At 45.9% G+C, this 20,271-nt stretch overlaps 1 protein-coding gene across 2 annotated transcripts in view; it reads right to left on the reverse strand.

The window, feature by feature from the left end:
- Window positions 1–16,793, reverse strand: part of LOC134928043 (Y+L amino acid transporter 2-like) — a 154,267-nt gene extending 137,474 nt beyond the window's left edge. The window contains exon 1 of one of the 2 annotated variants that reach the window (XM_063923280.1): window positions 16,649–16,793. The gene's annotated coding sequence lies outside the window, so the exon portion shown is untranslated. Of the gene's footprint in view, window positions 1–16,644 lie in introns of both variants that reach the window. The other variant, XM_063923279.1, reaches the window with a different exon arrangement.
- Window positions 16,794–20,271: the final 3,478 nt, after the last annotated feature.

The following is a 20,271-nucleotide window of genomic DNA, read 5'->3' on the forward strand; positions in this document are numbered from 1 at the left end:
GGCATCCCCCCGCATGTCAGTGTGACTGATTGTAGATGTGCTAAATTTAGCACATCTACGATCAGGTCTGAATTAACTCCATAATGGACATAAATCTCCAGCTTAGCTCATATGAGAGACTGGGATAATACCCACTATAAAGCCGTTCCAGCATCCATGCACTGCCATCTGTATGCAGCATACACTCATAGCATTTCATACTGGTGCGCTGTGAAAATCCATTCCACTCCATCACCACTAAACATATAACAGTGAGTACGGCTGTACCTGCAATCAATAAACCAATGCCACTGATAATTAAACCGGACTGTCACTGCCTAGAACTGTAATGACATTGTATTTTAGACTTGGAGTCCTTGGGATATATATATTTACTAAAGGTTGATTTTCATTGCTTTAGATCGATTTCAAATTAATGAAAATTGATCTAAAGCACTGTTGTGCATCAGGGGCTGTAACACACATTAACTAACAGTTGATTTTTATATTAATTTTGAAATGTTAGTAAATGTGTGTTACAGCACCTGATACACCACATCAATTTAGATTAATTTACACTGATTGAAACCAATTAAAATAGATGGAAATTGACCCTAAATATACCCTCAAATCTATTGCTTAGCTGTTGCACTCACCCTGATTATTCTACCCTCTTTGCTCTGGAAGATAAGGACTATATGAATGAAGCAAATAGTTGCAAAATATAACTGCTACCTAAAGAACTTTTTAAATGTGGAAATTCTAAGTGCCTCACGTGCAACTGTAACAATGAAAAGGATGAAATCCATACTTCTTATAATGGAGATGCTCTCCAGTCAAAGAATATAGAACTTGCCCAATACTTGAAAAGATTAGATTGATGCTTTGAGATGTTATTGCGAAGGGGCCCATGTGCAGTCTTCATAGTAAACTCTGACATATGCCATATTTTCTGGGAGATTTCTCTACTCAACATGTGCCAATCTTTAGGAAAATAGCATCAGTGCCACTTTCCTGGTGATTATGTGTGCAGGGACCAGGGCCTACACACATTATAGATACGCCCATGACAAAAACCAGTTGTACACTATGTTCAAGACATACTGTAAGAGAAACATCAGGATGAGCTTAATAAATTATGAACTGCATAAGGACTTACTGTATGAGGGGTCTACAATAAGTTCCCAGATGCACTAATATTTACAGACAAAGGGTACATTACATTTTTTCAAAGTTTTTGCCGGAAGAGTCTATGTAAACTTGCATGCGCTCAAACCACTTTGTGAAGCAGCTGGACCACTCCGAAGCAGGGATGTCTTCTACATGCTGGATGAATGGCTCCCTTGCAGCTTCCGATGACTGAAAACAATCCCACGCATCATACGCTTGTTTTGTGGGAACACGAAGAAGTCTCAATAGGTCAAGATCCTGGATGTGTTCATTGGCCATTAAATCCACCACTTTTCTAGACTTGTGGGTAGGTGCATTGTTTTGATGGAGAAGGGCACCACAAGCATTAATTCTTCTATGGAACCTGGTAAGTACTTCCACCACTCATGGCAGGCATTGGTTGACATACCAGTCCCCAGTAACATTGGACTGCTGCATGAGTGGTATGGTAGCTACATGACCAGTCTTGGCCACAAAAAAACACACCATCTACTTTCATGTTGGAACTTCTGTGTCAGTGAACCTCCAACTGGGGTCCACTGGTCAAGCTGTTATTTGGTCTCTGGGTCAAAACTGTAGATCCAGGACTCATCACCACTGATGATCTCCAAAACAGAGTTTGAGCGACCGCCATCAAACCTGGCCAGCATATTGCGGCACCAAGTCATCCAAGCCTAACTCTACTCTCTAGATAGCTCATGGGGCACCCAGCATGCAGAAAACTTGCTCAGGCCAAGCTAGAGTATCAAGCAGATGGATCCCGATGAGATGCATATCTCCTTCTATAACAGGGCCATGGTCACCCTGGCATCCACCTCAACTATGGCCCCCATGGCAGCAATGTTGTCCATGGTGATGGCGTACAACGCTCCTCATCTTCCAGGGACCGTCTCCTGAGATAGAATTTTGCAAACCACTCAAACAGTGGTTCAGGATGGTGTTTCCTCCACAAAAGCAGATCACAGTAGGTCAAAACTCTTCTGCTGTTACAAACCACTCTTGGGGGGATATTCAATTGTTTGAAAAATCGGTTGGGTGTCTGTTTTTTCCTGTCTCTTAAATAAGAAAAAACAGACACCCAACTGACTTTTCAAACAATTGAATAACCCCCTTGTAGTTGTAGCAGATTATGGCTTTCCGGTGACCTCTGTTGAGTTCCATAACGAGTTCATGAAGGAAGTGAACATGCTGACTTCTTCAGTGTGCAGTGCTGCTTATACATGGTTCTGTGCCTTGCATTTCATAAGAACTTTAGTCAGATGTTACAGTTCACAACAAAACTACTCTACCTATGCACTGCACATCCGGAAACTTATTGCACACCCCTCGCAAAGTCACATGTACAGTTTGGTTTCATTGATAATGTTTCAGAATTTGTGACCCTGAACAAGAGCTGAAGATAGGTTACAGAAAATGAACCATTAAGAGACATTTTGGACACACAGATTGGGCAGACTAGCATATAGTCAGACCACAATTTAGAAACTGACATATTATTGTTTGTATAGGCTTGTTCTCTAGCAGTGGTGCAAGTATGCTCGCACTTTGCACCCGTGACCATCATTACCACAATTATAATGCACCACTGAGCAACAACACCATGCTCACCCACTTTCCCATGGCTTCTGGAGCATGACGGTGAAGTAATGACATCACATCATGCGCCCTCTCCTGGCGGCCGCAGCTGGCGCGAAGATGAGCCTGGGGGCTGGGCTGGACGCACTTCCCTCAGCGTCCCTTTCTTGGTGCAGCAGTACAGATACTTTCCTTCACTCAGCACTGAGTGGCTGTTCTTCCCAGGCTGGGCTGGCTGGGCTTCACTGTGTAGGGTAATTCATTTCTAATGTAATGTGGACGCTACTATATATTTTTATTTTTATGAGGACATTACTATATTTTAATGTGGACACTACTACAGGTGAAACTCAGAAAATTAGAATATTGTGCAAAAGTTCATTCTTTCAGTAAATCAACTTAAAATGTGAAACTAATATATTATATAGACTCATTACATGCAAAGTGAGATATTTCAAACCTTTATTTGCTATCATTTTGATGATTGTGGTTTACAGTTTAAGAAAACCCCAAATACAAAATCTCAGAAAATTAGAATATTACATAAAATCAATAAAAATAAGATTTTAAATACAGAAATGTCGGCCCTCTGAAAAGTATAATCATGCATATGTACTCAGTACTTGGTTTGGGCCCCTTTTGCCTGAATTACTGCCTCAATGTAGCATGGCATGGATTCTATCAGCCTGTGGCACTGCTGAGGTGTCATGGAAGACCAGGACGCTTCAATAGCGGCCTTCAGCTCTTCTGCATTGTTCGGTCTCATGTCTCTCATCTTTTGTCTTAGCAATTAGATTCTCTATCAGGTTCAGGGCAGGCGAGTTTGCTTGCCAATCCAGCACAGTAATCCCACGGTGTCACGATCCGGGTATCTGGACGCCATTACTTACCCTTCAGATGCCTCCTAAGGCTGGCTCAGCGTTCCAGGACCGGATCCCGCTGTTCCTGAGTTTCCACATGCAGAATCTCAGAGTGGTGATTTCATCAGCCGCGGCCTCCGCTGTGCCCGCGTGGTTAAATGTGCGCTTGTCAGTCTGGCGTCTCCTGTCTCCTGTGGCCGGCGTCGCCATTACTGTTTCAATTCTCACATGGATTACAAACCAAACTTCCCTCCAAGTGTCTGCATGGGCGCAGCCATCTTGGATTTTGTCATCTGATTATTTCCACCAATCTGCTGTCTGTATTGTTGATTTGCATAATTGCCTAGCCAACCCCTTCCTTGCTGCAGGTATAAGTATGCTGTGCCTGAGCAAGGAAGGCGTCAGTGCTTTGGTTGTCTAACCTAGTTCCAGTTTGTCTCTCTCCTGTGGTTGTCTTCCAGGTTCCAGCTCCTGTCTCCAGACTTCTGCTATAGAGACCCGCACCAGCATTCCATCTGCGGTGTAGCCTGACTCTCCGATCCATTCTGGACTCACCTGTTTCCAGCTCAAACAATCACCTGCTTCCAGCCCAGCTTCCAGCAGTGTATAGCTTCTCTTAAAGGGCCGGTGTCCTTTTCTGCAGTTTACCACTCTCCACTGGTATTATTATTTCACCGCTCTCAAACTCCAAACTTCATTATTATTTCACCGCTCTCAAACAATCACCTGCTTCCAGCCCAGCTTCCAGCAGTGTATAGCTTCTCTTAAAGGGCCGGTGTCCTTTTCTGCAGTTTACCACTCTCCACCGGTATTATTATTTCACCGCTCTCAAACTCCAAACTTCATTATTATTTAATCGCTCTCAAGTTCGTTTATTATTTAACTGGTTCCAGCCAGTATCCACTCCGTACCAACAACAGTCTGGTTCCAGCCAGTATCCACAGCAGCCGTTTTACCTTCAGCAGCCCAGCCTTTCCTGGAACATCAGCTGGTACGATCCTGGGTTCTCTCCATTGCTACAGTCAGGCCTGGTAAGGACTTTCCAACTAGAAGATTATAAGAACTGTCTCACACTACCAGTGCCTGTGGCCCTTGCCACCCTGTAGTACCCAGGAATTGTATTTATCCTCTGTTGACTTTTATGTTTCCTTTTACTGCTGCTGTGTTACGGAGTTTGTCATAATAAACATCATTGACTTTTATCCTGGTTGTCGTGGTCACGCCTTCGGGCAGTTATTCTACATGTTACTTACATGTCTAGGGGTCTGATACAACCTCCCAGGTTCCGTTACATCTCAGCCCCTACAACTGAGGCTGCCTCCCGTCAGCTCAGGCCCTCAGTTGTGACAGTAAGCACTGACCTAATGAATCCAGCCGGAGACCAGGATCAAGCGGCCAGGCCGATGCAAGAACTGGCAGCCCGACTTGAACATCAGGAGGCTGCACAGGGCCACATCATCCGCTGTCTCCAGGATCTCTCTACACGGCTGGATGGGATTCAAACGACCCTCCGTGGACCTGGCACGTCCGGTGCGTCCACTACAGTAACACCAGCTGTAACCCCACCCACCTTACCCATTTCCAGTCCACATCTTCATCTTCCAACGCCAGCAAAATTTGATGGATCTCCAAGGTTCTGCAGGGGATTTCTCAATCAATGTGAAATCCACTTTGAGCTTCTACCTGGCAATTTCTTCAGTGACCGTACCAAAATTGCCTATATCATCTCCCTTCTCAGTGGCTCAGCCCTTGACTGGGCATCACCTTTATGGGAGAAGTCTGATCCCCTGCTATCCTCCTATACTGACTTTGTAGCTACATTCAGGCGCATCTTCGACGAGCCAGGCCGGATAACATCTGCTTCATCTGAGATTCTCCGTTTACGCCAGGGAACACGTACTGTGGGACAGTATCTTATACAGTTTAAAATCCTGGCATCCGAACTGGCATGGAACGACGAGGCCCTGTATGCTGCATTCTGGCATGGCTTATCAGAACGCATCAAGGATGAGTTAGCTACCAGAGACTTGCCCTCTAAGTTGGATGAGCTAATTTCTCTTTGCACGAAGGTTGATCTACGTTTCAGAGAGAGAGCAACCGAGCGAGGAAGATCATCTACTCCTAAATCTTCTGCTCCTCCTCCTCGTCAACCATCTCCATCCAAGGATGAGCCTATGCAAATTAGTCGTTCCCGTCTATCTCCCGCTGAGCGCCGAAGACGTCTCTCTGAGTCTCTCTGTCTCTACTGTGCAGCTCCGTCGCACACTATCAATGCCTGTCCCAAACGTCCGGGAAACTCCAGATCCTAGTTCGCCAAGGAGAGGGCCGGCTAGGAGTAATGATCTCCTCTCCATCTCCTCATGACTGTAACCTCCCAGTGTCGCTCCAAATTGCTCAACGTTACAGGAACGTCATTGCCCTCCTTGATTCCGGAGCAGCTGGGAATTTCATAACCGAAGCTTATGTTAAACGGTGGTCCCTACCCACCGAGAGACTGTCCTCGTCCATCTCTTTGACTGCCGTGGATGGCAGCAAGATTTTTGACGCAGTCATTTCCTTAAGGACTCTTCCAGTTCGTCTGAGGGTGGGAGTTCTTCATTCTGAGTATATTTCTTTTTTAGTGATTCCAAGAGCCACACATCCAGTGGTTTTAGGCCTTCCACAACCCATCAATTGACTGGACGACTACGCAAATACTGGCATGGGGTCCCTCCTGTGCTGAGACTTGTTTAGCCAAAGTTCTTCCTGTTTGTTCTTCCTTCCCCAGGTCATCTGATGTTCCGCCTCCTCCATATCAAGACTTCACGGACGTGTTCAGTAAAGCCTCTGCTGATATCCTTCCTCCTCCTAGAGAATGGGACTGCCCAATCGACCTCATTCCAGGGAAGGTTCCACCGCGAGGCCGAACTTATCCGTTGTCTCTGCCTGAGACACACTCCATGGAAGAGTACATCAAAGAGAACCTGGCGAAGGGTTTCATCCGACCATCTTCTTCTCCAGCCGGCGCAGGCTTCTTCTTCGTTAAGAAGAAAGACGGTGGTCTGCGTCCGTGCATCGATTACAGAGGTCTGAACCACATTACCGTCAAGAACCGATACCCTTTACCCCTGATTACCGAGCTCTTTGATAGAGTTAGTGGTGCAACTATTTTCACAAAGCTGGACTTGAGGGGTGCCTACAATCTCATCCGAATCCATGAGGGTGACGAGTGGAAGACCGCCTTTAACACCCGTGACGGACATTATGAGTACCTCGTCATGCCCTTCGGATTGAGCAACGCTCCAGCAGTCTTCCAGCACTTCGTTAATGAGATTTTCAGGGACATCTTGTACCGCCATGTCGTGGTTTATCTAGACGACATCCTCATCTTTGCTAATAATCTCGAAGATCATCGTTTCTGGGTAAAAGAGGTTCTTTCCCGTCTCCGTGTCAATCACCTCAAGTGTGTGTTTGAAGTTAAAACCATTCCGTTTCTAGGTTACATTGTGTCCGGTTCCGGACTAGAGATGGATCCTGAGAAACTCCAAGCAATCCAGAATTGGCCTATACCCTTAAGCCTCAAAGGGGTCCAGAGGTTCTTAGGGTTCGCCAATTATTATAGAAAATTTATACGAGACTTTTCCACCATCGTGGCGCCTATCACTGCATTAACCAAGAAAGGTGCTAATCCGTCCAAGTGGTCCGAGGAAGCTACACAGGCCTTTCACCTTCTGAAGCAACGGTTCATCTCTGCACCAGTTCTGAAACAGCCCGACACCGACTCTCCTTTTATCTTAGAGGTAGATGCCTCCTCCGTTGGAGTAGGAGCGGTGTTATCCCAGAGGGCCAAAGATGGACATCTACATCCTTGCAGTTTCTTCTCCCGGAAGTTCTCCCCAGCTGAGCGCAACTATGCCATTGGCGATCAGGAGTTGCTAGCCATCAAGCTCGCTCTGGAGGAGTGGAGATACCTGTTGGAGGGAGCTTCCCACTCAATCACCATACTTACCGACCACAAAAATCTTTTATATCTCAAAGGCGCACAATGTCTGAATCCTCGTCAGGCCAGATGGGCACTTTTCTTTTCTAGGTTTGACTTTAAACTCCAGTTCTGTCCGGGTTCTCAGAATCGTAAGGCCGATGCCCTTTCCCGCTCATGGGAGCAAGAAAATGAGTCCGAGTCTGCAGACAAGCATCCTATTATTAATCCGTTGGCATTCTCCACGGTAGGGATGGACTCTACGCCTCCACCAGGGAAAAGTTTTGTTAAGCCAGTTCTAAGGAAGAAGCTCATGCATTGGGCCCATGCTTCCCGTTTTGCTGGACATACAGGCATTCAGAAAACCCTTGAATTTATTTCTAGGTCCTACTGGTGGCCAACTCTGAAGAAGGACGTTATGGAATTTATTGCCTCCTGCCCAAAGTGTGCCCAACACAAAGTCTCCCGCCAGTCGCCTGCGGGGCAACTGGTTCCATTATCTGTTCCCCGTCGACCTTGGACCCATTTGTCGATGGACTTTGTTTCCGATCTACCTATCTGCAACAGGTTTAATACCATCTGGGTGGTAGTTGACCGGTTCACCAAGATGGCACATTTCATCCCTCTCACCGGTCTTCCGTCAGCTTCCAAGTTGGCTCAAGTGTTTATACAAGAGATCTTCCGACTTCACGGTCTTCCTGTAGAGATCATCTCGGATCGTGGAGTACAATTTGTAGCCAAATTTTGGCGAAGTTTGTGTCAAGCCCTCCATGTCAAGTTAAAGTTTTCCACGGCTTACCATCCTCAGACCAATGGTCAAACCGAGAGGGTGAATCAGGACTTGGAGGCCTTCCTCCGTATATATGTGTCTTCCTCTCAAGATGACTGGGTTCAACTCCTTCCTTGGGCCGAGTTCAGCCACAACAATCAATACCATTCCTCATCTTCTTCTACACCATTCTTCATTAATTATGGATTCCACCCTAAAGTCCCAGAATTCCAACCGCTTCCCGCAACTTCTGTTCCAGCAGTGGATGTCACCTTGCGTCAGTTTTCAAATAACTGGAGGAACGTCCGCGCAGCCCTGCTTAAAGCCTCATTCAGGTATAAGAAGTTTGCCGATAGGAAGCGTAGAGCGGTTCCTGCTCTCAAGGTGGGTGATCGTGTGTGGCTGTCCACGAAGAATTTGAGGTTGAGAGTTCCCAGCATGAAATTTGCACCTCGCTACATCGGACCCTTCAAGATTGAACAAGTCATCAATCCTGTTACCTACAGGTTACAGTTACCATCCTTCTTGAAAATACCCAGGACATTTCATGTTTCTTTGTTGAAACCGCTGATCGTGAATCGGTTTCATTCCGCACTTCCTCCAGCTCCCAAAGTTCAGACTCAACGGGGAGTCGAGTACGAGGTGGCCAAGATTTTGGACTCACGTTTCCGTTACGGTCAGTTACAATACCTCATTGACTGGAAGGGCTATGGTCCTGAAGAATGCTCTTGGACCAATGCCTCAGACGTCCATGCTCCTGCCTTGGTCCGAAATTTCCACGCAAAGTTTCCTTTAAAGCCTAAGAAGTGTCCTGGGGCCACTCCTAAAGGGGGGGGTGCTGTCACGATCCGGGTATCTGGACGCCATTACTTACCCTTCAGATGCCTCCTAAGGCTGGCTCAGCGTTCCAGGACCGGATCCCGCTGTTCCTGAGTTTCCACATGCAGAATCTCAGAGTGGTGATTTCATCAGCCGCGGCCTCCGCTGTGCCCGCGTGGTTAAATGTGCGCTTGTCAGTCTGGCGTCTCCTGTGGCCGGCGTCGCCATTACTGTTTCAATTCTCACACGGATTACAAACCAAACTTCCCTCCAAGTGTCTGCATGGGCGCAGCCATCTTGGATTTTGTCATCTGATTGTTTCCACCAATCTGCTGTCTGTATTGTTGATTTGCATAATTGCCTAGCCAACCCCTTCCTTGCTGCAGGTATAAGTATGCTGTGCCTGAGCAAGGAAGGCGTCAGTGCTTTGGTTGTCTAACCTAGTTCCAGTTTGTCTCTCTCCTGTGGTTGTCTTCCAGGTTCCAGCTCCTGTCTCCAGACTTCTGCTATAGAGACCCGCACCAGCATTCCATCTGCGGTGTAGCCTGACTCTCCGATTCATTCTGGACTCACCTGTTTCCAGATCAAACAATCACCTGCTTCCAGCCCAGCTTCCAGCAGTGTATAGCTTCTCTTAAAGGGCCGGTGTCCTTTTCTGCAGTTTACCACTCTCCACTGGTATTATTATTTCACCGCTCTCAAACTCCAAACTTCATTATTATTTCACCGCTCTCAAACAATCACCTGCTTCCAGCCCAGCTTCCAGCAGTGTATAGCTTCTCTTAAAGGGCCGGTGTCCTTTTCTGCAGTTTACCACTCTCCACCGGTATTATTATTTCACCGCTCTCAAACTCCAAACTTCATTATTATTTAATCGCTCTCAAGTTCGTTTATTATTTAACTGGTTCCAGCCAGTATCCACTCCGTACCAACAACAGTCTGGTTCCAGCCAGTATCCACAGCAGCCGTTTTACCTTCAGCAGCCCAGCCTTTCCTGGAACATCAGCTGGTACGATCCTGGGTTCTCTCCATTGCTACAGTCAGGCCTGGTAAGGACTTTCCAACTAGAAGATTATAAGAACTGTCTCACACTACCAGTGCCTGTGGCCCTTGCCACCCTGTAGTACCCAGGAATTGTATTTATCCTCTGTTGACTTTTATGTTTCCTTTTACTGCTGCTGTGTTACGGAGTTTGTCATAATAAACATCATTGACTTTTATCCTGGTTGTCGTGGTCACGCCTTCGGGCAGTTATTCTACATGTTACTTACATGTCTAGGGGTCTGATACAACCTCCCAGGTTCCGTTACATCTCAGCCCCTACAACTGAGGCTGCCTCCCGTCAGCTCAGGCCCTCAGTTGTGACACACGGTCATTGAACCAGGATTTGGTACTTTTGGCAGTGTGGGCAGGTGCCAAGTCCTGCTGGAAAATGAAGTCAGCATCTCCATCTCTTGTCAAGCCACTCCTGAACAACATACAACGTCAGAAGCATCTTATCTGGGCTAAAGAAAAAAAGTACTTGTCTGTTGCTCAGTGGTACAAAGTCCTCTTTTCTGATGAGAGTAAATTTTGCATCTCATTTGGAAACCAAGGTCCCAGAGTATGGAGGAAAAATGGAGAGGCACACAATCGAAGATGCTTGAAGTCCAGTGTGAAGTTTCCACAGTCTGTGTTGATTTGGGGAGCCATGTCATCTGCTGGTGGGGGTCCACTGTGCTTTATTAAGCCCAGAGTCAATGCAGCCATCTACCAGGACATTTTAGAGCACTTCAAGCTTCCTTCGGCAGACAAGCTTTATAGAGATGCTGACTTCATTTTCCAGCCAGACTTGGCACCTGCCCACACTGTACCAGCATAATGTGAATTCCGTGCAAACTGTATGGCATAATGTGAATTATGGGCTCAACTGTAAGGCATAATGTGAATTATGGACTCAACTTTGTGACATAATGTGAATTCTGGGCTCAACTGTGTGGCATAATGTGAATTATGGGCAAAACTGTGTGGCATAATGTTAATTATGGGCTCAACTGTGTGGCATAATGTGAATTATGGGCACTACTGTGTGGTGTAATGTGAATTACGGGCACAACAGTGTGGAAAAATGTGAGTTATGGGCACAATCTATTTGGCACAGGTGCAGTACTATGCAAACCGCCTGTTTAAAATATATTTAAAAATATTGAAATATGGGGCATGTCACTCAGCCACTCCCCAGCCTGCAGGTGGGACGATGGTACAGTGATGTACTTTATTAATGGTTGTCAGGATGGCAAAACAGCAGACTCAACAGATACAGCAACTTCAGAAAGTATCCCATGATTTAGAAACTAATTAACAGGGAACTGCAAATGTTTAACCTAACATGCAGCATAAGCCCAAAGACTCCATGAAAGAAAGCTGTCTGTCTGTCTGTCTGTCTATCTACTAGCTGATGTCCCCAACGGGAAGCAATCACGAGACTGCCTTTCGGGATCCCAGTTGTCACAATCCCGATTCCCGAATCCTGATAGGCGGTGAAATGCTGCCGCCAGAATGCCAGCACCACAGGTTTTTCTCCCTCTGTGGGTGTCCACGGCACTCATAGAGGGAGAATAGATCATGCTTGCCCGCTGTCGGGATCATGACAGCCAGGACCCCGACCACGGGAAATAGGTATGTATTCCGTCCCCAACATTGTCTGTTTTTTTTTACATTTTGCAACAAGCAACTTTTCTAAAGGTGCATACACATGGTGAGATATTGACTATCTCTGATTTTGACTTTGTGATTTCACCTGAACTCCCCAGAGCCCTGACCCACCGATATTGACTATCTTTACTTGAGATTTTGACTAAGTGGCAATTTTGACTATACTATGTACTAAATGGTAAAGTTAGCAAATTCTGCTAATCATCAGAATTTGCTAAACATTAGCACGCATGCTGGGGGCTTCCCAGCGCTGGCCAAGGCCGCCCAGCATGCTGACCGGCGCCTCCCCCACTGCTTCAAGCAGAAATTACGAACAGCACGCAATTTCTGCTTGTTAGCAGAAATTAAGGATGACTCCTGCCCCGCAGGAGTCCCGGCGCCATTTTTGTTGTCGCAGTGGCTGCGTGTGACGTCACGTAGCTGCTGCTACCACACCCCCGACACGCCCCCGTTCACGCGTACCAGCCCACCGTTTGGGCTGGCACGCCCCCCGCAATGCTCCGTTTCCACCCAGAAAATGGAGCGTTGCCGCCCCCCCTCCCGCCCCACGACTGCCTCTGCCTGATTAACAGGCAGAGGCTATCGTAATTTTTGTGGCCCCCCACAGAAATTGCGAGCACATGTGCAGTAGGGCCCCTCAGCAAAAATTCTGTACGAATCGCAACTTGTAATTCATACTGAATTGACTCCATAGTCAAGATTGACTTGCCTGCACAGTCTACCTTTTCTTGCAATACCAACCCCACGGTAGCATGCATTGGTATCGCAAGCTGTGTACACACGGTGCAATTTGAACTAACTTTCCTTACGATTTTGACTATATAGTCAAAATCGTAAGGTTACATCGCATTGTGCACCTTAAGTCACTGCTACATTTACAGTGCATGTCTTACATTAGTAGAGTTAACACACATACGAATTGCTTTTTAAATAAGTTTTACCCTTATAAAGCTGTTTGATATGCTATAAGCTGTCATGGTGTTACTTTATTTTTATGTTGTGTCGGCAAATACTATCATCTATGTAACATAAGTGCAGACGGTAGATGGAAAGTGCACAATCTCTGTGTCTATCTGCATCTCTCCACTTATAGCAATTGCTCTAGTTGAAGTTGATTGGATGGGATATTATAACATTGTTTAGGGAATTCTCTCCACCCTGTCTATCTCATATTTTTGTCCCTCCATCTGTTTCTCTTTCAGTGGTGCCGGGAGGGTTACTACTGTATTTCCCAGGCTCTGCGTTGCTTTAGGGACATAGCGTGCTCTTAATCCTTCTCTAGGATGCGCATAAGTAGTTCTCTATCATTTTTTCTAATGGGTATGTGGCCACACCTCCTGGATTTGCTCTCTCTCATCTCTGTCCCCTTTTCCCCTCATTTCTCATTCTCTCTCATCCCTGACCCCCTCCCATATCTCTCATCTCTGGGTGGGAATGCTGGCTCTGGGCACTGACAGGAAGGTACATTCATAGATCAACAAGTGAAAACTGTCAGTGGAGGCAGAGGAAGACTTAATTTGTAGCAGAAAGGGGTCCTCACACCATCTTGTAACTAGACTGATGCTCTACTGGCATTAGTGCACAACTGCTAGATGGACATTTAAGCCCACTGTTTTATAGACTGTAGTGGCCATTGGCATATTCGCATACCTCCCAACTGTCCTGATTTTTGCGGGGCAGTCCCGTTTCTTTGGGACTGTCCCGCTGCCCCACCCGTGGGCAGCAGTGTCCCGTGGTGGGGGGCAGTTGGGTGGCCTCCTGTCACTAGCAGTGCTGCGGTGAATAGAGGGACTGGGGACATGGCAGCAGCTCATAGTGTGCAGGGCATGCCCCCAAAGTGATGGAAAATGGGGGGCGTGGCTCCTGAACACGGCATTGATGCGAAGCCATGTCCCTTTTACATAGGCCACATCCCTTTGGCATGTGCAATGTCCCTCTTTGGGGATTCATAATGTTGGGAGGTATGTATCCGCTAATATTAATAAACTGTCCTGTCCCTGTCACTCCTGTCTCCTACCCCCTCTGTTTAGACCGTTGTGTCCCTATCACCTCTATTATCCTTGTCTTGTCACAACTGTCCTTTTTTTCAGATGGAGGCCAATTTGTGCATATTTTTTACCTCTCGATGCCAATGATGAGGGGCCTTTCAAGATTTTGCTACGGGGCCTACAAAGTTCTAGTTACGCCCCTGGCCCTTAGCATTTGCCCCTGTGACTTTTTGATCATCATAGCGAAGCAGATGTTTACAGGAACTGCAGGCACTTGAAGTGAAAAGGTAAATCTTTGAGGATAACTGTAAATCTTTGGGGATATGTGGTTTAAACACAGTCTCACCTGTGCTGAGATGATCATTAACAACGAAAACAGGAAACTTAGGGCCTGAATGAGAAGTGAATGCAATGCTGATGTTTGAATGATTATTCAATACACTGTAGAGCATGCACGAAAAGTCCAAAAAACATCTATGATGCATGTGTTCCCCTGACTGTATGCAGACAGCACTGTTGCATATGGAGTCACTTGGAATAGAACTTCTGGCAGATAACCTTGGACATTCCTGTTGGTGACTAGGACAGTCTCATGGGCGTCTTATGGGAGTGTCACAGGCATGTCAGTGAGTGCTGCTGCATTCCCACTAGCAGATCCACAACCACAGAGGACATGTTTAGACTAATTTGAGATTAAACCACTGAGCATCCCAAAAGGTGTCACACGTTTGATGTTGGTGTGTTCAGAACCACAGAAGCAGTTGCACTGACAAGATAAAATAAAGAAAGATGGCCTCCTACCAGAGAACAGTTGTGTGGATATCCAAACAGGGAATATCCAGTCTGGTCCTGTATCTATTCCAAAGGTATACAGAAACATTTTGAGGCTTGTATAAAAAACTTTTCTATGGTACTGTAAGAAGCCATCTTGCTTTATTTTATCTTGTCACATGTTGGTTTTATGTATTATGCTATTACAGATTCAGTGTATTCTATGTAATTAGACTTTGTTGTTTCTCTTCTGCTCTAATACCCACCGATACAGTATGTGCTTAGCCATGCACTGGGGTAAATCTAGGCAGCACAATGCAAGCAATTGAATTTACCGTATATACTCGAGTATAAGCCGACTTTTTCAGCACTTTTTTTTGTGCTGAAAAAGCCACCTCGGCTTATACTCGAGTCAGTGGCAGTGCAGTGTGACAGGCAGAGCTGTGTGAAGGAGGGACACGGAGCGCACAGCGTACGCCTCTCCTGTGTCCCTCCTGCATCTCCGGCGGCAGCGGCGGGTCTATTAAAGGAAGTACCCGTTCGTGACATCTGATCACGAACCGGCACTTCCTTTAATAGACCCGCCACGGCCGCCGGAGATGCAGGAGGGACACAGGAGAGGCGCCCGTGTCCCTCCTTCAGAAGACAGCGCGGGATCGACGGAGGGGTAAGTGACAGGCACTGGGGGAGGGGGCATATGTGACAGCATGAGGGGCATATCTGGCAGCATGAGGGCATATCTGGCACTGTGGGGCATATCTGGCAGCATGAGGGGCATATCTGGCAGCATGATGGCATATCTGGCACATCTGGCACTGTGGGGCATATGTGGCAGCATGAGGGGCATATCTGGCAGCATGAGGGCATATCTGGCATCATGAGGGCATATCTGGCACATCTAGCACTGTGGGGCATATGTGGCAGCATGAGGGCATATCTGGCAGCATGAGGGCATATCTGGCACATCTGGCACTGTGGGGCATATCTGGCAGTATGAGGGCATATCTGGCACTGTGGGGGCATATCTGGCAGTATGAGGGTATATCTGGCACTGAGGGCTGTGTACGGCTCGAGATGCATTTCCCACCCTAGGCTTATACTCGAGTCAATAAGTTTTCCCAGGTTTTTGTGGTAGAATTAGGTGCCTCGGCTTATATTCGGGTCGACTTATACTCGAGTATATACGGTACCTTATTAAGTACTGTACAGAATCAGCTCTAGAGAGATTACATTCTAACTGCACAGGAGGAGTAAGCACAGTAAGTTGTTATGCTTGGTCTGAGCAGTTGCCATGTACAGTATGCCCTAGCTACAGTATTAGAATGAAGTGTATCTTTAGGTTGGATTTAGGAGTAAGGATAGAAGGTACTTCACATATTTTACGTTCCATAGGTAAGGGGTAGAAAGCCAGAAGGGTTCAATGGGATTGATATGGAGACAATTCTACACAGAGAAAGCAGACTATTAGGCAGATATGGGCCTGATTCAGCATCGATGGCAAAAGCAAAATCTTTCTCTAATGGGCAAAACCATTTGCAGTGCAGGAGAGGCAGATATAACATGGGCAGAGTGAGTTAGATTTGGGTGGGGTGTGTAAAAATAAAGCAGCCAGTATTTACTCTGCACAGAAACAATATAACCCACCCAAATCTAAATCTCTCTGCACATTACATCTTCCCCACCTGCAGTGCAACGTAGTTTTGCCCATTAGAGAAAGATTTTGCTTTTGCGATCCATGCTGAATCAGGCCCTTAGAGATACATTAAAAACCACTTAACTGGCAGGGTCAGATTTCATGCAACTGCGGTGTCCCACCCTGTCCCCCCGTTTTTGACGAGGAGATCCGTTCTGCAGATGTGCATAATATAATGTTTAAATATTTAAAAAAATACTTTTTCAACTTTATTAAATAAAATAAATTTTAAAAAACAATGTTGTTAATGCTTTTGAAGGGAAAAATCGTCAGTTAAGTGGTTTAAAGCAGATAAGAGGAACTTAGTTTCAAATATTCATACTTTACAAACATGACAATTTAGCATAAGAGATTAAAGCACTTTATACCTACTGTCACTGAAACAGATAGATCAGCAGAGACTGAGAGAAGTCTGGTACAGATAGAAGCCCAGGGGTACTGGTCTGCGGAATTGACTAAAGATTTTGGAAGTTACAGTACATATCTAGTAACTGACCCCAATATGTGTAGTGCATGATCAGTGTCCACAAGCCTAGCTTGACCTTACATCTCCAACCTTTGCCCTGTCCATGTGCTGAATGTTGCAAAATACATAGTGAGTGACACAATGTAAGTGCACGTTCTGTGTGAATGCTCAAAAATGTAGGTAAAGGGTTATAACAGAAGTAGAAATGACAATACGGTTTGTATCTTTAGCTGATAGGTTCCAGTGTATATTTTCATAAGCAGAAAGACAAATAATTCCAGCGCGTCTTAAAACTCCTAAAAATATATATAATAATGGTCGTATATGTTAAAAAATATAGCAGCTCTCAATTGGACAGTACTGATCTGTCCACCAATGCAACAACAAGAATTGATAATGTGATATACTATCAGAGAGCGCATATAAATGTGTAAATAACAAATTTATTAATATACAATAAAATAAACACATGCACAAAAAAAAAAATATATATATATATCAATTAATTAAATAATTAAATGAAAAATCCCCCATGCTGCAGCGATGTAGTTTGGAAAAAAACACTTGTATATCCAGATTAAAAGTTCAAGATGTAAAATATGGTCCTGGGAGAAGGTCTTGTGCAAAAGAGCAAAAGCTGATGTCTATCGTTAGTGTCCAGCTGTGAGCATACTGTATGTGCGTGCTCAGAATAGACTCCAATGAGTCACCGGCTTTTGACTCCCGGTAATTGCTGTCAGCAGGCAGCCAAATTGTTTGAAATGTTAAGATGTTAAAGTCCGTAATTTATGAATTTATAGGACCATACTCGCTGTACTAATAGGGCCACTTTGCAATAATGTCCACTATACTCACGACCAGAAGCGTGCCTGTTGGTAGTCCGTGGATGGCCCCCGTTTTGCAGTGTCAGTCACAGCCGAGTAGTAACACTTCTCCTTATTACAGAATGCACCTGAGATTCTCTCAATGGTCTGTTTCCAAACAACCAAGATGTTATTGGTGGATATTATTCGCTAGCAGGTTAAGAGGATATCAGAAAGGAATATAGCCCCAGTTTTCATAAGCACTTTGGACTCTCTAGACATTGTGCAAAGAAGAGAAGTATAAAATGTATGTTATATAGTTCATGCTACATATACATACTGGCTTAAAGGAGTGCTGAAAATGGTTTCTTGGGATTCAGACTATAATGCAGTTTAAATGATGGCAGTACCTGAGATCTGCAGTGCAATCTCACAATGGGGGTCATTCCGACCCGTTCGCATGCTGCTGTTTTTTGCAGCGGTGCGAACGGGTCGGTTCTGCGCATGCACAGCGGCCGCATTGCGCAGGCGCGTCGTTGCCTTGATATGCAAAAAAGCCCTCCCCCATAGGCGGCGTCTAGTTGATCACACGGGCAGCAAAAAGTTGCTACATGCGATCAACTCGGAATGACCCTCAGAGATCCTACAATTCTATGGGTCACATGCATCCATGTATCTATGGGCCACAAGGCACAAACCTTCTGAACTTATATGAACAGGTGAGAGATGATTTGGATGCTTTGACTGGCATCAACAAGGCAGTGCCTGGGCTCCAGAAATGATCAACTATAGATTGCACCCACATTGAGACCAAATCACAGCACTTGAGGAGCTGGGTCTATGTAAATAGACATGGCTACCACTCCCTCAATGTGCAGGTGGTTTGCGATGCTAACCTCTGTATTCTCAGTGTGGTTGCAGGTGACCCAGAGTCTTGCCATGATTCCTACTGTATATCCTGCACCAGTCAGCCCTGTGGGAGAAGTTTGAGAAAGGAAACATGCCAGAGGGCTGGCTACTTGGTATATGTCCATTTGCATACCTCCGTAAAGGGGCCGTGGCCTCAATAAAGGGTGCATGGCCTCACGGTTATGCAACGATTGTGAGCCATGTCTCCCCATGTCCGTCACTGTGGGGGTATGCCTAGCACTCTGTGAGCTGCTGGCATGCCCCGAGTCCCTCTGACTGCTGTGAAAAGACGCTGTGGCGAGCTTCAATCGCCACGGGTTCTATTCTCTCTTGGGTGGTGGTGTGGACCCACCACCCAAGTGGGAATACAGGGGGCCTACAATATAAACATTATAGCTAAGTAATCTTAGTTTTCAAGGGTAAACTACATTAAAAAAACATATTATTTCTTATTTTTACACTTTACGGCTATTAGCCTGACACCCACCGCCCACGGGTGTGAGGGGTGGCCTCGGGCTTCATCCCTGGCCCTGGGTGCCTGAAGGGGAGGACCACTTTATTATCCCCACTTCCCCAGAAAACCCGGGCCATGGGTGAAAGTTGGCGGGGGTGATGCTGCGGCCACAGACACCTATATAAAAGTGTCTTCCAGCTGCACATTACCTCCCTGGCTAGTGGAGCCCGGTTCTGGTTTCAAAAATACTGGGGAATCCTACTTCTTTCCCCCCGTATTTTTGGAACTAGGACTGGTCCAAGAGCCCAGTGCTGGTTGTTAAAAGGGGAACGCTATGTATTCCCCCCCACCAGTATTTTAGCAACCAGGACTGGCTCAAAGGGCCCGGGGCTGGTTCTGCTTGTTTGGGGGGACCTGCAAGTCCTTTTTTTTATTTATTTTTTAACTCTTTTAAATGTTACTTTTACAGCCAGAAACATACATGATGATCTGTGCATGCTTCTGTCAAAATTTGTAGCTTGTAATGCAACGCCCATTACGAGGTGCGAATTTAACCACTAGGTTTCAGGTCTGTATTTTTGCCAGACCTCACATGCAGGTAGAGTTTTTAACTAAAGACACGCACTGCATTACATTTGCGAATTTCGGCAACAACTCACACCTTCTCAAAGTGCGAGAAGGTGCAAGTTGAAATGTGCCTTAAAATTTGAACTGCATTACATTCGGCCCTTTATCTCTCTCCGCTTTATCTCTCCCCAAGCTTTGATACATATGCCTCTTAATTATCTGCCATTGCAGAGCATGTATATCTCTCCTGTCAGTTACTTTATACTCCCTCTAACTAACTTAACCATCACACCCTAGCTGCGTGCTGCTGGTCCAAGAAGCTGTTGGCTCACTATTGCATGACTCATTCCTCTTGGCTCCCTTTTGGGGGCTTTCTCATGTCCCTTAACGCTAGAGATGAGCGGGTTCGGTTCTTGCCACAAACATCGCGATCCGAGCCAGGATCTGAGTCCAGCTCGGGACTTCCCGCCTTACTCAGATCCCAAAGCGAGGCCGAACGTCATCTTCCCGCTGTCAGATTCTCGCCGGTATTGGATTCTATATACGTCCCCATGCATCAGTGCCTAGTGGTGTTCTTTTTTTGGTCCAGGTGTGTTCTTTTTTTGGGTCAATCAAAATAATACATTCTTGTTTTTAATACCTTGTTCCATGGGGTATATTTACTAAGGTCCTGATTTTGACCGAGATGATGTTTTTTCTTCAAAGTGTCATCTCGGGAATTTACTAAACTCAAATCACGGCAGTGACGAGGGTATTCGTATTTTTTTGGAAGTCCTAGGAAAAAATTACGAATCAA

Source organism: Pseudophryne corroboree, chromosome 5, assembly GCF_028390025.1.
Source record: "Pseudophryne corroboree isolate aPseCor3 chromosome 5, aPseCor3.hap2, whole genome shotgun sequence".
NCBI classification, from domain to species: Eukaryota; Metazoa; Chordata; class Amphibia; order Anura; family Myobatrachidae; genus Pseudophryne; species Pseudophryne corroboree.